The following is a 17,862-nucleotide window of genomic DNA, read 5'->3' as shown; positions in this document are numbered from 1 at the left end:
AATTGGGAGTGTTTTCTTAATTTCACTTTCAGATTTTTCATCATTAGTGTGTAGGAATGCCAGAGATTTCTGTGCATTAATTTTGTATCCTGCTACTTTGCCAGATTCATTGATTAGCTCTACTAGTTTTCTGGTAGCATCTTTAGGATTCTCTATGTGAAGCATCATGTCATCTGAAAACAGTGACAGTTTTGCTTCTTCTTTTATGATTTGGATTCCTTTTATTTCTTTTTTTTCTCTGATTGCTGTGGCTAAAACTTCCAAAACTATTTTGAATAAGAGTGGTGAGAGTGGGCAACCTTGTCTTGTTCCTGATCTTAGCGGAAATGGTTTCAGTATTTCACCATTGAGGACGATGTTGGCTGTGGTTTTGTCATATATGGCCTTTATTATGTTGAGGAAAGTTCCCTCTATGCCTGCTTTCTGCAGGGTTTTTATCATAAATGGGTGTTGAATTTTGTCGAAAGCTTTCTCTGCATCTATTGAGATGATCATATGGTTTTTCTCCTTCAATTTTTTAATATGGTGTATCACGTTGATTGATTTGCGTATATTGAGAATCCTTGCATTCCTGGAGTAAACCCCACTTGATCATAGTGTATGATCCTTTCAATTAAAATACACTACGAAAAACAGTAAGTGAAAAGAATCTCTTGAATTTCTTAGATTACCTATGGGAACAAAACCAACTATTCAGGCCAAGAAATGCCCATCTAGCTGTACCTAAAGGATAGATGGACACACTACGATCCCCACAGAAATGGTGCTAGGAAACCGTGAAAATGATTGTTACGTAAGCTTTGCAAGACTAGAAATCTTGGAAGCTTCCTGACATATATAGGCTGGATTTTGTTTGTCTGCTGTTCTCTTGTTTCTATAGGTTGGTAACTAAAATGGTTTATTTTAATACTCTTTAGCAAATTCTGCAATTAGTATACTATAAATCATTCAGTGCTCCTGGTTATCTCATTTTTCACTTTTTGCCTAAGACCTCATGCCTTTTGAGTGACCTCTCCCTTCAGTAACCCTTGGAGCTCCAGTCTCACTAGCCTATACATGTCAGGAAGCTTCCAAGATTTCTAGTCTTGCAAAGCTTACGTAACAATCGTTTTCATGGTTTCCTAGCACCATTTCTGTGGGGATCGTAGTGTGTCCATCTATCCTTTAGGTACAGCTAGATGGGCATTTCTTGGCCTGAACAGTTGGCTTTGTTCCCATAGGTAATCTAAGAAATTCGAGCGATTCTTTTCACTTACTGGTTTTTTTTGTGTGTGTGGTACGCGAGCCTCTCACTGTTGTGGCCTCTCCCGTTGCGGAGCACAGGCTCCGGACACGCAGGCTCAGCGGCCATGGCTCACGGGCCCAGCCGCTTCGCAGCATGTGGGATCTTTCCGGACCAGGGCACGAACCCGTGTCCCCTGCATTGGCAGGCGGACTGTCAACCACACCGCCACCAGGGAAGCCCATCACTTACTGTTTTTCTTAGTGTATTTTAATAAGAAAAGCATCAAAGCACCTTGGTCAAGAGGAGGAATCTTGGGTCAGGAAAACTTATAGACATACTTGGAATGAGCATTTGAAAAAGACTGAAAGATTTTGAGTTATCAGGGTAAAAGAAAGCTATTTCAGGTGGTAGGGAGTGGCCTTCAAAATCTGTAAAAAAAAAAAAAATCCAAACATTAAAGATTTACTGTGTTTCAGGCACTGCGGCCAACACTTTATGTTCATTTTCTCATGTAGTCCTCTTAACAACACTGCCAAGGAGGTATTATCATTCGTCTTTGTGGTGAGGAAACAAGTGTATTCAATAATATTCATGCAATATTTATTGAGTGCCCATATTTCTAAGTGCTGATAATGTAGCTCTGAACAAGACAGCTCGTATTTTAGAGAAGGGAGATAGGCAATTAGCAAGTCAACAAATAAATAGCATAATTTTTCTGGGGCAGTATGTCATGAAAAAAGTCAGATGAGGCAACGGCATTCCTTATGAGTCGGGGTAGGAGGGTGGTCAGGAAGGCCTCCCCAGCAGGGGACACTGATCTGGAGCCTGAATAAAGAGCAGGAGGCCGCCTCGTGGGCATCTAGGGAGAAGGGTCCAGGCAGAGGGTCTTGTGAATGTGGGAACACAGTAGGTGTGTTTGCAGGATAGAAAGAAAGCATATGAGGCTGAAGAGTGAACAGGTGAAGGCAGATGGTAAGAAAAGAGGCATGGGCCACGCAAGGGTCTTGCAGGTCAAGGCAAGGAGTTTGGATCTTATTCAAAGGATCCTTTGAATAAGGATCTTATTCAAAGAGGAGCAGGAAGCTTTGGGGATGTTTTAGGAGATGAGTGATGTGATTCAATTTACATATTCTCGTGTTCTCTCAAGACTTTGAGTACTTTGTTCAAGGGGAGACAGGTACAGAGGAAAGAGGGAGGGGGTTGAATCGCTCATCTGGACCTCAAACCCAGGCCCTTCTGCCTTCAACACCCTTCCCAGCATGCTGTACTGTTTTACTTCATCATTGTTAATAAGAGACTGAAAAGAAAGAATGTAGACAATGATAAAGGGGAAAACCAGACTATAAACATGAAATCCAAAGCTTCCATTATTTTAAGAAAATGTAACAGGGCTGTTAGTGCCAACTCCTGGGCATCTGGGGGTCAGCTCGCCTTTGAGTGCTGGGTCTGTGTGTCCCTTGCTGTGTTGATCTTCAGCCCCTGTGACCAGGTCACAGAGGGGAGGCTCCTGTCTAAACATTCCACTAAGAGGAGCAAAGCTTCACTTCTGAGTCTTGGGGTACAAGCGGGGGAGTTGGTTTGGGTCTGCTGAAACTCCGTTGCTGAGTTTTCTCTTCCTTCTTGCTCATAACCGACTCTCTAGCCACTCTTGTGCTCACCAGCACATACTAAGCATAAAGAACAGCGAGCTTTGGAAGGTTAAGGGGCAACTTGTCCATTGCACTCTTTGCCCTGCTAAATCGAGAACCCCATGCAGCATGTGGTGCGTGTGGAGGAGAGAATGCTCCTTAAGAATTTTGTATTTTGTTTTGCAACCTCCCCTTCCCAACTCTCCTCCCCCCACCCACCCCCAGTCCATCTGTGAAGCCTGAATTCTTACACAGGCTATCTGTCTACAGATGCCCCAGCCTTAATCACGTCCTCTGTATTGTGTATGGCTCCTGAATCTATCTACTTATGTCAGTTGTTTACCAGTTCCCTTCAGCTGTCTGCTCTTTATCATATTATTGATCAGTCACTCCTGGGTGTCTCAGGTTGGGGAAGAGAGAGACAGGAGGGCTGGAAAAGGAAAGCGGGAAGAGAGTATAGCAGAGGACTGTCAGTTAAGATGGTTCCAAAAATAGCTCAGCCCGGCTGATGATAGCTCTGCTTACAGCTGCCCGTACGGGACTTACGCACTTTGCTGAGATTCTCTGCTGAAATGTATTCCACCAGCTGCTCCTGCAGTTGGTGGCAGCTGGTGGTGACAGCAGTGGGCCGGCCACACCTTCAGAGAAGGAGGAAGCAATAGGTTGGGGGCACGTGACAGGCTCCCACACAGGGAGATGAGGTTTGTCATAGCCTGTTAGAACTCCCCAGGCATCTGTGTTCTTTTTAAAGTATGACCTGGGCACTTGATATCCAGTTTTTTTTTTTTCTCCAATCTTTTTTAATGAGTTGGAGAGATGAGTTATGAAAAAACGGTTATATTTCCCACCCACGGTATGTCTGTCTGTTATTTCGTTGTTGTTGCTACGGTTTATTGTATACATAGACTTTGTTCTCTGTTGCACTTTCTGTTGGGAGATTCAGCTACACAAAGCACTCAACCTTGTAACACTTTGGTCTTATCCAGGGCCTTCGTTTACCAAGGAACCTCTGCACAACTACTGGGTCTAATAGTGTAGTAAAACTAAGTGCAACTTTTATAAAGGGCCCTGCCCCTCAAATATGCTAAGCCTGTGGCATGTAGAAAATGCAGTGTGCCTCACCTTAATCTGATCTTAATATGATCTTAATCTGATCTTAATATGACCCCTTCTCAGAATGAAATGCTCTTTCACGGGCTCTCGGAATTTTGTACTCGTTTTCCTCCAGCCACTATACTTTGAATTCTAGTTTTTTGCATCCGGGTTCTCCCCTGAGCACTGTAGGGGTGCCCCTGTAATTTGCTATACTTGTGGTCTTGCTCTGACACACAGCACACCCTAAACCAGTTTTTAAGCTCTCTTGTAAAATTTGTCTACTTCATCCAAAATCTCTTAAGTATTAAAGTTGTATGCACTTGAAAAAGTTAAGATGTTTAAATTTTCCAGACCAGGCAGTCTTAGGAAACAGGCAAGGTACAAAATAAAAGGAAAAAAGGAAAGAGTGTGTTACTTATTCTTTGATACAGATTCTGTTATCTGTCATGATATGGTGGGGAGAGGGGAGAAAAACAGCTTTCTCCTTACAAATTCCAGCTTCTGCTCCTGCCCTGAATATAAATACTGTTATTCAAAAAGGCTTTTTGCCTACTTCTTGGTAGGCTATTCAGTGACGTATCAGATATGAAGAGCAATTTTATTGCCTAAGTGAGGGGCTGGTTAAAATGTGTTTTCCTCCTATCCAGGCTCTGAACATCTGATTTACTAGGTCAAGATGGGACCAAGAATCTGCACTTTAATAAGCATGCTCAGTAATTCTGATGTAGATTGCCTGGTGACTACCATTAGAGAACCCTAGTCTAAATTTTGATAGAATTTTTTTCACAAGTGAGGGCTATAATTTGGAACCCTTGAGAAGAGAGGAAATTGAGGGAAAAGAAATCAGCATCATCTGTGTTTTCCGTGATAGTTTAGAGGGCTCCAGTATTAGTTTATTTCACGACATGTATTTTGTTTTGATTTGTTGCAAAATTACTGCCTTTTTATGTATATTCCATGTCAAGGTGTGAATGGGACAATTTCCATTAGTGGAAAGGCTTTCAGCATTAGCAAAAAGCAGGGAGAAATGACTGTGATGGAGGAGAGTTAGGGCCGAAGTCCTACAGTGCATCGAGGAGGCTGTTTCCTTGTTGCAACCCAGGTTAGAGACACCTTTGCTTCCTTTGTGCATACAGAGTCCCCTGCTCCCTCCCCTGAAGTCTGTCTGGATTCAGTGAAGTCCGTGTTCAAGTTCATTTAACCTACATCGCCACCTACTGTCCACCTCCATCCCCATCTAAGAAACGTTTACTCGGGGTTGGGTGGAGATGAGGTATGAGAGGCTGTACCTTGAGTGCAAGGGGCGACTGTGAATGCACCCCTGTGGACCCCTGTTTAGGATGCCTGATTTACAATGCTTTATTCAGAATTACAGCAGTTCTATCCTTATTTCTAAATTCTCCCTTTATTTCAATCCAGAAGCAAATTTGGGGTTAGGAATGTCAGCCAAGCTCTGATTGAAACAAAAGCAAACCTCTCTCCACCTAAGAGAGGGCCTAAGGCCCTCTTTCTTGGCTTTAAAATTTTTATTGATTTGGGAATTTAGTGTTAGGTCCAACTGTGAATAATGGCCACTTTGGGCCTTTGGAGTGCTCCTGGCAGTTGTCCAGCTAATTTATGGAAGGAAATCTGAAAATGCTTTGCCCTAGTCCTTTGTTTCTTTATTTTGGTGGATTTCTTTTTTCTATCCTTGAGATTGTTTCCTACTTAAGTTGAGCAGGGAATACTCTCCTATAGCACCCTTCTCTGATTCGCTTAGAAAGAGCAAGTGTCCTTTGAGAAATTCCTACTGCTGGTTGTTGGCCCTTTGCTCCTGTCCTGGCATCTCTAGAGCTGGAGATGGAAGTCATCCTATGGGTTTCTCTTGTCTTATGCTTTGGCTGTTCTCTTCCATGTGTTTGTTCTTCTCTTAATCTTATATTGAAATCCATCCATTATCTGAGCTTCCATCTTTAGTGAAGACCCACTTTTGCGTGTTATGTCCTAGGATAATATTCCAGAAAACAGATAATTGCATAGATATAAAATCTTATTTTTATAATCTTTAGACTTAGGTTGGGTTAACCAGCATCTTCTCAGGTAGATTTCTTGGAACCTAAGGCAGAATATCTGTATTTGAAGTGCAGGGAAGGCTAAGTAGAGTTTTCATTGAGCTATCTTAGATATAGAATAATGTTAGGTATTGATTAGAATTAGTGACATAGGTTAGATATTTGATATTTGGTATCAGATACAGAGTGATTACCAAGGAGAATAAAATAGGACTAGCACAGCTCCTTTCTTTTTTCCCCTAAACCTCTACTATCTAGGATTATAATAGACGTTTTATAACCAAGAACAAAGTCTTTAACTCTCTTTGTTCCTCTAGCAAATTTTCTTCTGTTAAAAAAAGTCATTAAAGTATCTCTCTATTTTAGAAGTTCTTCATAAAGTCTATCTTAAACCATGCTATGCTTTTAGATCATTATAAGATTAATTAAAATAATTTTTTATAGGCTAACAGCCTTACTTAAAAATATTACTTCATTCTTGTAACGTGAATTCTTACAGACCTCTTTATTGTCTAGGAGAATGTGGATGCATTGCTATTCCTGATAACTATATTTATAATGTGGAATTGGTTTCATACTCTCAAATCATATATTAAATGCATATTATATACATATTAAATTATAATATTAATATTGGTTTTCTATATAGCTATTATTTATATAGCACTTGCTGCCTACCAGGCCTTTGGACTATGCTGTTGCATCCATTATTTTACTTAATTCTCCAAATAACAATGAGAGCTCAGTACTATTCTTTCCATTTTACAGATGAGGAAATTGAGGCGCATAGAGACTGACTTGGCCAACAGCACACACTTCGTAAATGGCAGAAAATGAACTTGCATCTAGGGTTATCCTCCTTCCAAAGCTCACATTCTTAAACTTCTGGCTCAAATTCTTCTAGTGTTAAGTCTCTCTTGAATTCACAAGTTCATCTCTGCTCATTTTCAAGAGTGTCGTTGTTGAATTTTTTCTCCTTAAAAGTTACTGCAACAAAATAGCTCTGTTTGAAGATTTCAGTCTTGCTTTACAGCCTTTTGTTCGTTGTTTGGGAAGGATAGAGGGACTGCAGCTGCCAGGTGAGCAGGATGGATGAGTCATTGTTGAGGGAAGAGGGCCGCTTCCCTGCTGCATAACACCCTTCACGTTTCCAGTTGTGGGCCCCTTGCTCTGGTCATCGTAACACATTTGCCTGTCCCTGCAGGAGGGGAAACGTCTACTCCTTTTGTGCGCTTCTGTCCAGCCCCTCCTGTGCATTCAGTAAGACCTGGCTCTTTGGGGCTAGGGGTCTCCAAAGTTAACAAGGAAGTCCACATTCTCCACTTCCTCAGTACAGCCCTGTGGCAGTCCTTCTTGGATATAAGGTCCTAGAAACCACAGAGCTTGTTAGCTCTAGAAATTGCATTGACCTGTGCATTGCTCTTCTCTTTCTAGAAAGAGCGATCACAGTTCCCAAACCTTTAGCCAACACTTGGAATAGAGGAGCTGAGTTTTTTGAAAAAATTCCCTAACCCAGATGTTCCCAGACCTGAATCATCATGAAAAACATGGAGCCTCTGGGGGGAAGAAACAAAAGGTCCTCAGGATCCAGAAGTGTTATTTTTCATCAGTGCCTCCGGGAGGATATGACAGTCAGTGTTAGGTTCACACTCTCATCAAATTCTAAGTTTTTCCAGGAAGAGAGTAAAGGAAAACTTGTGTCTTTCTTGGCTGAAGGGTTAAGGTTTAATTCCTCCCTCTGCTTTTGGGACTCTCTTAGCCACATTCCAGTTCAGGGGACAGCTCCTTTTAAGTGGGTGCTCCCAGTGAATGTGCTCTTCAGTGGGAATTCTGGCCAGGAGTTGTCCAAGGACAGGCTGCCAGATCCAGGCTGGCCAAGGCCTCAGAGAAGCAGGACGTGGGTTACGCCGAAAGATACAAAGCTCATGGGTGTGCCGCACTCCATACCTTCCACTAGCTCCCTTCATTTAACGGCTGTTTGGTGAGCACTGTGTGTGTCCGGGAGAGTAGCTGGTGCTAGAGATTCAATGGCGAGCAGACAGACATCGCTCTTCCTTCATGTAGCTTACTAGCTAGTGTAGAGACAGACACTAAACAAACATCCTGGTGCACAGTGAAGAACTTCTCTTCCTAAGTGCCATGAAGGGGAATTTCAGTGTGCAAAGGTGTACGGCCAGAAGGCCTGTCCTATTCCGGGCTGGCTGTGGTGTGTCAAGGAGGGTTTCCTGAGCAGGTGACATTTGAGCAGATCTTAGAACGATGAGCCGGGTTTAGCTAGCTGAGTGAGGGGGCATGAAGAGGCCCTTCAAAGAACACAAAGTGAATGTGGCTGAGGCCAAGTGAGGTATGGGTAGAGTGGCAGCAGGCAAGGCTGGAGAGGAGGGGAGGTCAGAGCATGTGGGCCCTGGTTGGTCGTGGTAAGCATTTTGCAGCTGAACTCCCGTCCTTTCACCTTTCACCTTGATGAAGCCAAGTCTGCAGGCTTCTCCTCAACCTTTTTCTGCTTCTCATCTGTTTGTGCTGGTCACCTGAGCCTCTCACTCATCCACAGCCTCATCTGGAGTGAAGGAAGTGCTGACAGGCAGTGAGCGTAGACCCGACCATGGGCTGTACGCCGGCTCTACAGACCATTCTTGGAGTAAGCAAGGGGGTGCAGGTGAAACGTGTCTTCTCTGTGGGCTGCGCTCATTGTCGCACCCACCCTGATGCCCACTGCCCTCCCTGCCCACCTCTCCTCACCCCTTTAACCTGTCCAAGGCAGGCTGACCAGCCTTGCCACTCTGGCCACTGATGCGCCCAGATGAAGCAAGCAGGATCTCATGTCTTGTGACGTTGGAGGATTCTGCAGGAATGAAGAGAGCACCCCCCACTCTGCACGCACAGACACTCCTCAGCCAGCTTCTGCTTCTCTGAGACATGCAAATAGTCTCTAAGTGTTTTTACGCATCAGTGCTCCGATAAGGGAAACTTGTACAAAGACTAATTGTTTTTTATGCTTCCTTTATAGAACATGAACACATTCGAGTTTTTGTTTCTTGTTCTGGAACATTAATGCAAGGCTTGGGAATATCAGCTTTACAGTTTCGTTTTCCTATTCCCAGAATAGGTTTAAAACAGAGAGCAACATGCCTACCTACATAACTTCTTCGGTGACAGTTGTTTTAAAAATACATAGCTTTCTTCTAAGAGAGCTATTAAGTAGAGAGAAAGTCAGAATGGACATTAAGGGATTATCATGAAGATAGCTTTATGATCATGACGGTCATTGCCATTGTCAAAGAGGCATTTATTAAATGGTAAATCCTGTTTTGTATTTGCTGCTATAAAGAAAATTACAAAGTCATAGCCTTTGTCCTGGGAAAATTTCAAGCTATGGAGACAGCCTTGATTTATAAATATTTGAAAAGGGCATAAAGGTAACAAGAACCAAAACAAGAGATTGCAAAAGATTGGGTCAATAAATAAATGGACTTCAGGTATTTATATTACTTATCCATCGACGGTCACAACCAATCTGGGTTGCTATTCTGTTAGTCAGGGCAGGGTGGCTTGTGCTGTGGTAACAAACTCCATACCTAGTAGCTTAACACATGGAGCTCATTTCTCAGTCCATACTTCATATTCATCACAGAATGCCAGGGGCTCTGCTTTGTGTCATCACTCTTCAGGGAGCTAGGCTGGCGGGCCCTTCACCGTCGGGCATGTTGCTGGTTCCCCTGGAAAAAGGGAGGACATAAGGGCTGTTGTGACTGGCATTGAAGTGTTTCTGCCCAGAAGTGACACTTTACTTCCACATACATTCCGTTAGCTCAGGCAAATCACATGGTGTTATGTAGCTCCAAGGCAGCAAGAAAGTACAGTCCTCCTTTAGGAGGAAAACCAGAATGTTGATGAACAGTGAGAAACTTCTGGTCAAATTTAATAATTACTCTAGCCACAGTAATTGATCAATCAGCCTGTCAAATGATAATAACACGACTACTTATCAGTAATGGAACACTTCCTATGTACCAGCGTCTTTGGTGAACAATTCACATACATCTAATTACATCTAATTCTTTACCAGCCTCTCAGGTGGGTTGTATTATTATCTCTGTTTTCCACACGATAAAATTAAAACTGGGAGTCTTTAAGTAACTTGCCTAAGGTTACACAGCTAGTATTTAACAGAGTTGTGATTCAAACCTACTTCCTCCTAATTTGAGAGTCTGAGCGTTTCTCCAAGATTCCTATCATGTAAGTGAAGTCTCTTGACTTCCTGTGCATAGTGCTGGAAGGAACAGAGTAAAGTGATTTCTGACCTAGTTACTTAGAATTGCTAAAACATGCCTCTGCTTTGCTAAAAATCACCTCTGGCTTTGTTGGTCTTTAGAACCAAATGGATTATTTTTCTTTTTGTAAACTCTTCTCAGCCCTATTCTGCTTAGCTTCCTGTTTTTATGGTTGGTAAGATAATTTTTCCCTCACATGAGTTCCTTGAGAATTGGCTTCCCAGGCACTTTCACGTTTTTCTAGCATCTAGCAGTACTAGGGCTTAGAACATCCTGTGATCACCAAGACACTGTTAGGGAAGGCTCATAGCTGAAGAATTCTTAGAAAACGTAGTCACTTTTTTAAAATTCACTTACAAGCATGTTCCCCAAAATCACTTATTTTCAATTCTGTTTTAGTTTTCTCCTATTTGTGAATTAAGTCTCTCCCTTTTGTTTTAGAACATTTTATTAGTTCATTATTTTCTTTTCCATTATATCTCCAGTGTCTAGCAAAATGCCTGGCGCATATATCTTAAAAATGAAAGAAAGAATCAATGAACTGGTGGATTTCATGTTCAGGTTCTTCTTCAACTGCTCTTCCTTGGTTATCTCCTTCACCAATGTTTGGATAGATAGCCACTCTGCTCTTAATTATTCCATTGTTTACTGTCTGTATGATTTTGATAAATTTTGTAACCTGTTCTCTCACCTATAAAGTGGGGATAATGGTGTGCCTACCTCTTAGATTTGTGTAGTGAGTATTAAATAGTTTCATGCTACAAAGAACTTGGAATATTACCTGACACAGAGAAAGTACAATAATGATCTCTTTACCCTTTGTCTTGGGAGTCAAAATTGTCCTTCAGATTTCACTTTTCAGGTTCTTTCTTACACTGCCTTATACCTAAAATTTCATGTCCTTTCTATACAAATTCATCACAGGGAGTTTAATTGTATTATTGCATAGAGTTAGTTAGTGAGTTACTCCTTTTAATCCAATCATTTATAATCTGTTCAGGTTATTTCCCCAGAGCGTGATATTTGTGTAAGACATTCATTCTTTTTGGCTTAAATATTAGTTATTGAGACACGATGGGCTTGAGTATTTGGGCTCCATGCATATAGCCACATACTCATTCATTGATTCCTTTATCCATTCAACAAGTATTTATTGAGAATAATTATAGATATGCTTAGAGGCAGAAAAGAATGTTAAAATCTTTTAGACCAGATCTACCCTCGTTTCTACACATTTAATACTAAGCACCTAGAAGCTTCAGTGTCAAAGTTGTCTCACTGAGAACAGTTAAGTGAAGGAGGATTTCATTTTGTTCTCCTTCTTGGGCAGTCCCATTCACCGCAGGAAAGACACTCATATGAAATCATGAACTTGTGCTCCTGTATGTTTTCTTTGTACTAATGGGAACATTTTGAATCAAATATGAAGAACACTAATTCATATATAGTCTGAAGAACCTCAGTTTTAAGTCTGTTATGGTTGATCCCAAGTCTGTACGGACCTAGAGAGAGTCTAGAGTACCATGTTTTGAGGTCTTCAGCCTGGCAGTCTCACATCAGGGAACTTGAATGGGGTTGCAGAAGGATGCCAGAAGACCTCCTGTATCAGTTTCCTGTATCAGTTTTCCATGAAAATTACCACAAACTAGTTGGCGTACAACTATATACGTATTTTTTCTCTCACAGTTCTGGGGGCCGGAAGTCTGAAGTCAGTATGCTTCCTGGAGGTCACTGCGGCTCCCTCTAGAGGCTCTAGGAGGGTCCCCATTCTTGTGTCTTCCAGTGTTTATGGCTGTCAGCGTCCCTGGACTTGTGGCTGCATCACTCCAATCTCTGCCTCCATCTTCTTATGGCCTTCTCTGCTGTGTGTGTCTGCTCCTCTTTGTGTCTAACTTATGATGGTACTTGTGCTTGCATTTAGAACCCACCTGGCCAATACAGGATAAGCGCCTCCACTTAAGATGCCTAACTTAATCACATCTTTTGTTGTATGCAGTAACATTCACTCTTTTGCCATTTAAGGTAATAATCACAGGTTGTGGGGATTAAGACATGGACATATCCTTTCATGGGGCTGCCATTCAATCTACCATACCTGGGTTCAAGTCCTTGTTTGACTAACTATCCACAATTAGGCAAGTTATCACATCTTTCTGAAATTCAGTTTTCTCATCTGTAAAATGAGATATCAATGCCCGGTTTACAGAGTTTTAATGAGAAACAGAAGAGAGAATGTATGTGATGTTCCCTAACTTAGTTCTCAACATAATTAGTTGCCTTAGTTCCAGGTACTCAGAGGGTAGAACAGATTTTAAACTGTTTTACTTTAAAGAAAAAGGTGGCAGGGCGGAGGGGGCGCAGACGGTGCTGGCCGCGGGCTGCGAGCAGGGGGGCTGGCGGAGCGCCTTGGGGCACAGTGCGGGGCACTCGCGAGCCCAGGGCAAGGTGTCCAATGAACAGACGGCGCCCCGGGAGCCTTGCCGACCGGCAGCAGGACTACAGAATGGTACCCCTAAATGGAGAGAGATTGCAGGGCTGATCAGAGAGGGCGAGAAACAAGGAAGGCTTCTGAAGGAGGGCATCCTCCGATTCTTCCCCCACCTGAATCCCTGTTGCTATGGAGACCACCAATGGGACTGAGACCTGGTATGAGAGCCTGCACACTGTGATGAAGGCTCTAAATGCCACTCTTCACAGCAACTTGCTCTGCCGGCCAGGGTCAGACAACCTGACTGAGGAGAGGCGGGCCAGCCTACCTGGCTGCGATGACAACTCCTACATGTACATTCTCTTCATCATGTTCCTATTTGCTGCCTATTTGCTGTTCATGTTCCTATTTGCTGCCACTGTGGGCAGCCTCATCCTGGCTCCCGCAAAGTGGATAAGCGCAGTGACCCCTATCATGTATACATCAAGAACCGTGTGTCTATGCTCTAATGCTAAGAGGCCAGGGATGGCAGAAGATCAAGATTCCTGAGGATTATCTTGTGGGGCCTCCAGAACTCAGCTATGTGTTACATCTGGCCTCAGGGTTCTAATCTGTAAGATCAACAAGAAACAGTACTAAGGGAAGTCATCATTGGGGAAGGAGGAGAGGATCTAGCAGACCTAGGCCTTGTGGATAAGGATTTTTTCCAGCAAAGATAGACTTTATAGACAGTAGGAGCCCTTTGAACAAATATATAAAAGTGGCAGGAGTTCCCTGGTGGTGCAGTGGTTAGGACTCCGTGCTCTCACTGCCAAGGGCCTGGGTTCAGTCCCTGGTCGGAGAACTGAAATCCCACAAGCCATTCAGTGTGGCCAAAAAAAAAAAAAAAGTATATATATATATATATACACACACACACACACACACACACACACACACACATGTATGTATATACAAGTGGCAACATATAATGACAAATTAGTGTTCTAGTGGCAGGAGTGTTGGGGGCTAGGGGCTAGAGGAAGGAAAAGAGGAAGCTGTAGCAGAGGGAAATGAGACAGGAAAATGCCCTGAGGACACATGTTTTGATGTGTTATCTTCAATAACCTGAGAAACAGTGATGATTATCCCATATCACAGACAGGAAATCTAAGTTATGTTACTTATATTTTTTCACATTTTATGTTTTTCAGCCCATTTAACATTTGTGATTTTACCCCCTGTGAGGGAAGCAGAGCAAGTGCCGTTCTGCCCATTTGGGCCAAAGCGGTACCATGACTGGAACCCAGGTTCTCTGGTCACCTTGCCTAGTGCTTTGCAAAACTGTGTGCTACCTAGGAGTGGATCTAGGCCTGAAACTTATATAATTCTGGGGGACCCTCCTTAAGAAAAAGAACTTTAAAATATTTTTGCAAGTATTACAAAAACATATCACCATGTTAATACATTGTTGGGGCCCCTCCTAAGATCTTAAGAAGGAGCCATGCAAGTGCAGAGCCCTGACTGTCAAGCCTCATTAGCTCCATGGTCCCTGTGCCCTTCCACCCATGTCCCACTGCCTTTCCCAGCCCCATCTCCAGTCCTGGGGACTTCACTACCTCTAAGGAAGCCTCTAACGTTTTGAATGAATTCTGTGAGTAATTTTCTGATATCAAGTTGAAATCTGCTTCTAGAAGATTATTATCATACCTAGATTATCATATTAAAAGAGGCAGGTACCTGATTCAGTGGAAAGAGAACCAGCCCTGATTCTACTACCAGTGTGGTGTATAAACTGGCTAGACACTTAAAAAAAAAAGGAAAAGGGAAGGTTGACTTATATTTGGTCAGAATTTGTTAAAGTTTTATGACTTGGTTGAAAAAATATTATTGAGCAACCACAAAATGGTTTTATATTTAGTTCACCATTATGCATAGAACAGCCAAAAAATGGTTTTATATTCAGATACCATTATATGTTGGCTGTGCCTCATTTAGTAATAATTCCTTTCTGTCTGCTTTCTGCTGCTTCCTAGCCACTAGCATATTTGATAACATATTACTATGTGATGTCAAATTCTTTAAATAATAATGAGTGATAGTTGGAGTAACCAACCAGTGATGTCTTGCTGTCACAGGCCTGCAAAAAAAAATCCGTTGAAACAATCTTTGGCTGAAAGAAACTATAAGGGCAGTATAGAAGTTATCATCCACATTTTACAGAATTCTTATTTGAGTTATGTACTTACAGGTTCATATTCCAGGCTCTTTCTTAGTTGAACTGTAATTTCTACATCTACAAGTAAAAACACTCATCAAAAAAATATGACTACAATATAATATCCGAGTTTTGTGGTAATACATGGCATTGATTTTATTGAGTTGTTTGTGATTTGGAATAGCTCTGTCTCTCTGAATTAGGAGACAACTGAAGAAATTTAACCAACATTCACAGATAGGTATAGCATAATTAAAATCAAGGCGTTTTTCAAAATTTAACCTCAATGTATTCCTCTGCAAATTCTTATTTTTAGTAATTTTAATTTCTGCAATCACCCCTTTTCAGTATCTTCTGGTCTGATTCTTCCTTTATCTTGCTCATACACTTTGGCCCCCTTGGCATCTGCTCCTTCTTGCTTATGGAAAGAATGTTGACGTTGAATATGCATAATATTTCATTCTGTGAACTATAGTAAAGTTGATGTGACAATTGGAATAGGCAGGAGGCAACATAGTGGGCCAGGTGTCTTCCAGCTCTAAAATCCCATGAACTTACATTCTTCTGAATATTAGCTCCTAAATTAAAATCTCACACTCTATAGTGAATCCTATCACTATCCTGTCTATCTCCTTTTTCCAATCTAAAGGAAGAATTTTTTATTATTTCATATCTTGGCTTTTTGGATTACTTTGAGTTATTTTTTTTTAAAAGTAATGAAGATATTAAGTCCAAATTTTCCAGAAGCGTATGAGCATGTTATATGTGTGTGTGTGTGTTTGGGTGTAAGAGACTGAGATTTTTGCTTTTACTCAACCAACCCTTTAGAGGTCTTCAGAGTTTCCAGGTAAGTTTATTTCTTTAAGACACGACTGCTTTTTTTTTCATACAACCATTTCATGTCTTCCAAGAAATGACTACAAGAACATCTGCTTCAGTGTTCATACACATCTTATCTGATCATCGTTTCCATTCTTTTCCAACCCCCATTCCAAATCACATCCAAAATGGCGAAATATGACTTTAGACGCCAGTTGTGTCCTCTCTATGAATGTTTTCTGTATTTGAAATGGCTGGGGAATTGTCTTGCCTCTACCAATAGTAATTTAGAATGAGAGGGATTGGATAAGGGTCATTTCCTCCATCTCCTGAGATTTCAAAAGCTCTGTTTTCTTTTATACCTGATCGGGTCTACCAGTTGCAAAGCTGTACGATGTAGTGGAGAAGTGCATGCGGTTAATTATGACAATTACAATCAGTTCTTTACAATCTTTGCTTCTCTTATGGGGTTTAAAGACTATAATGTATGTCAAAAGGACAAAATAATGTTTCTGTGTTTTCTGCTTACAGCTGCTTTTATGACTGGGTTTTGCTCATAAACAGGTGGTTATAAGATGCAATCCTTCCATTAGTCCATTTATCTTACCTGTCTTTTACCCTGGGTTCCCTGGTATGTCATTAAACACAAGTGTTGAGATTCCCAACAACTCTGAGGGAATCTCAGGGCCTGGACAGAATCCCTTGAACATGTTACAATGAAAATGAAACCACTTATGGTCAGTGGAAGTAGATAAAATGCATTTAGTTGATTTTCAGAAACTCCCTCGCTACTCTCAGACCTCTGCGGTCTGCCTTCCTGCCTGCCCCCCTTCACCATCTCTCCACTGTTTTTTTTAATCCCTGCCTAATCCCCACTCTTTCAACTTTGCCCCAGTGAAATTCTGTGCCCAGTTTCTTCTCACCTTTTTGGTCTCAAGTTCATAGCATGTTGTGAAGAGTATAGCACGTGGAAATGAATTTCTGTGCTGTTGGCACAGTTACTTTATCTCTGATGTTGTAAGTCGAATCCTCACAGTGTGCACGTTGCCACCTCATCTTGCCGAGGGCAGCTAGGAAAGAGGTAAGACAAACTTTTTCTCTCAGCACACCTTCCTTCTCTGCGACGCTCACCCCTGCCTGAGAGGTAGGTATGAAGAGGTAGAGGTTCATGGCGAATGCAACTCTCTGAGCCTTTTCCCCCTTGAGTGTACCTTGCTTAAGTAGCATGTTTCCAGTTAATGACCATCTGGTAAAGCTGACAGCCTCAAGTCCTCCTGATTCTTAACTGTCTGAAAAAAATGTGCCCAACCTGCCATGGCTTATGACTGAATTATATAAACCACGAAGCACAATAAAGTCATTAACTTGCAACATGTCAAATTTGACTTGAATTGCATCCTGCCCAGAATTTGATGGCCTTTCCCCAACACTTAAGAGAGCAGGCCTGTGTACTGTTCAAAAAGCACTTCGTCACCTCTCAGAGAACCAGTAGCTTTGCGTGGCTGTCTGGACGTGCACGTCAGCAGGTCTGGGAGAAGGGGAATGTCTAGTGAAGTAAAGAGCATGGAGAAGCAGGTGTGAGGTCCACTAGGGAGAGGCAAAGCATCTCTTCCCAGGAAAAGGGAAGAGAAGAAATATTCTACATTTGGGTACTGCACGTTTATCCTGAAAATAACGATTCACTTTGCAGTGGGGAAACTTTGGATGAAAGTGTGTGCTTTACAATTCTGATTACCCTTCCCCCTTTGTTCCCCACTATCAAAAATAATCATATTCTATAAATGTCAGTGGAATGTGGTTAGAGTGAAGCTACATTTTTGGAGAACCAGGTGTCAGCTCTGTCAGATTTCTATGAATAGGTACATTTATATACACTTTTTCAAAGAAAGAAAGGCCACTCACCACCCTGCTTGTAAAACTGTCAAGGATTTAGGAAAGAACTATGGTAGGCTGTCTTCACGTGGGAAAGGAAATCTGGTTCTCAAGATATTTGGGGCATTGCAGTGAATAAGGGATATTAATAGAGTTCCACCCCCAGCCTCTCTGGCTAAGAACTGATCTGCCTAGAATTTAAGAAGGAGAGACATCTAAAGGCTTGTCCAGTGCTCAGCCCTACTGCCATATGAAGGTGTCATCCTGAATGTGGAG

General features: G+C 42.0%; 1 protein-coding gene and 1 pseudogene across 2 annotated transcripts in view; both read left to right on the top strand.

Moving 5' to 3' along the window:
* Positions 1-17,862, top strand: part of LOC307182405 (neurexin-3-beta) — a 1,521,800-nt gene that overhangs the window by 508,996 nt on the left and 994,942 nt on the right. The gene's annotated exons all lie outside the window — the stretch shown is intronic.
* On the top strand, positions 12,888-13,207 carry LOC307182407 (potassium voltage-gated channel subfamily E member 3-like; annotated as a pseudogene). Its single transcript has one exon. The product of its transcript is annotated as a potassium voltage-gated channel subfamily E member 3-like (transcript).

This window comes from Stenella coeruleoalba (assembly GCF_951394435.1).
Source record: "Stenella coeruleoalba genome assembly, chromosome: 2".
NCBI classification, from domain to species: domain Eukaryota; kingdom Metazoa; phylum Chordata; class Mammalia; order Artiodactyla; family Delphinidae; genus Stenella; species Stenella coeruleoalba.
The sequence above is the reverse complement of the archived record's forward strand: the minus strand, read 5'-3'. Positions and strand labels throughout refer to the sequence as shown.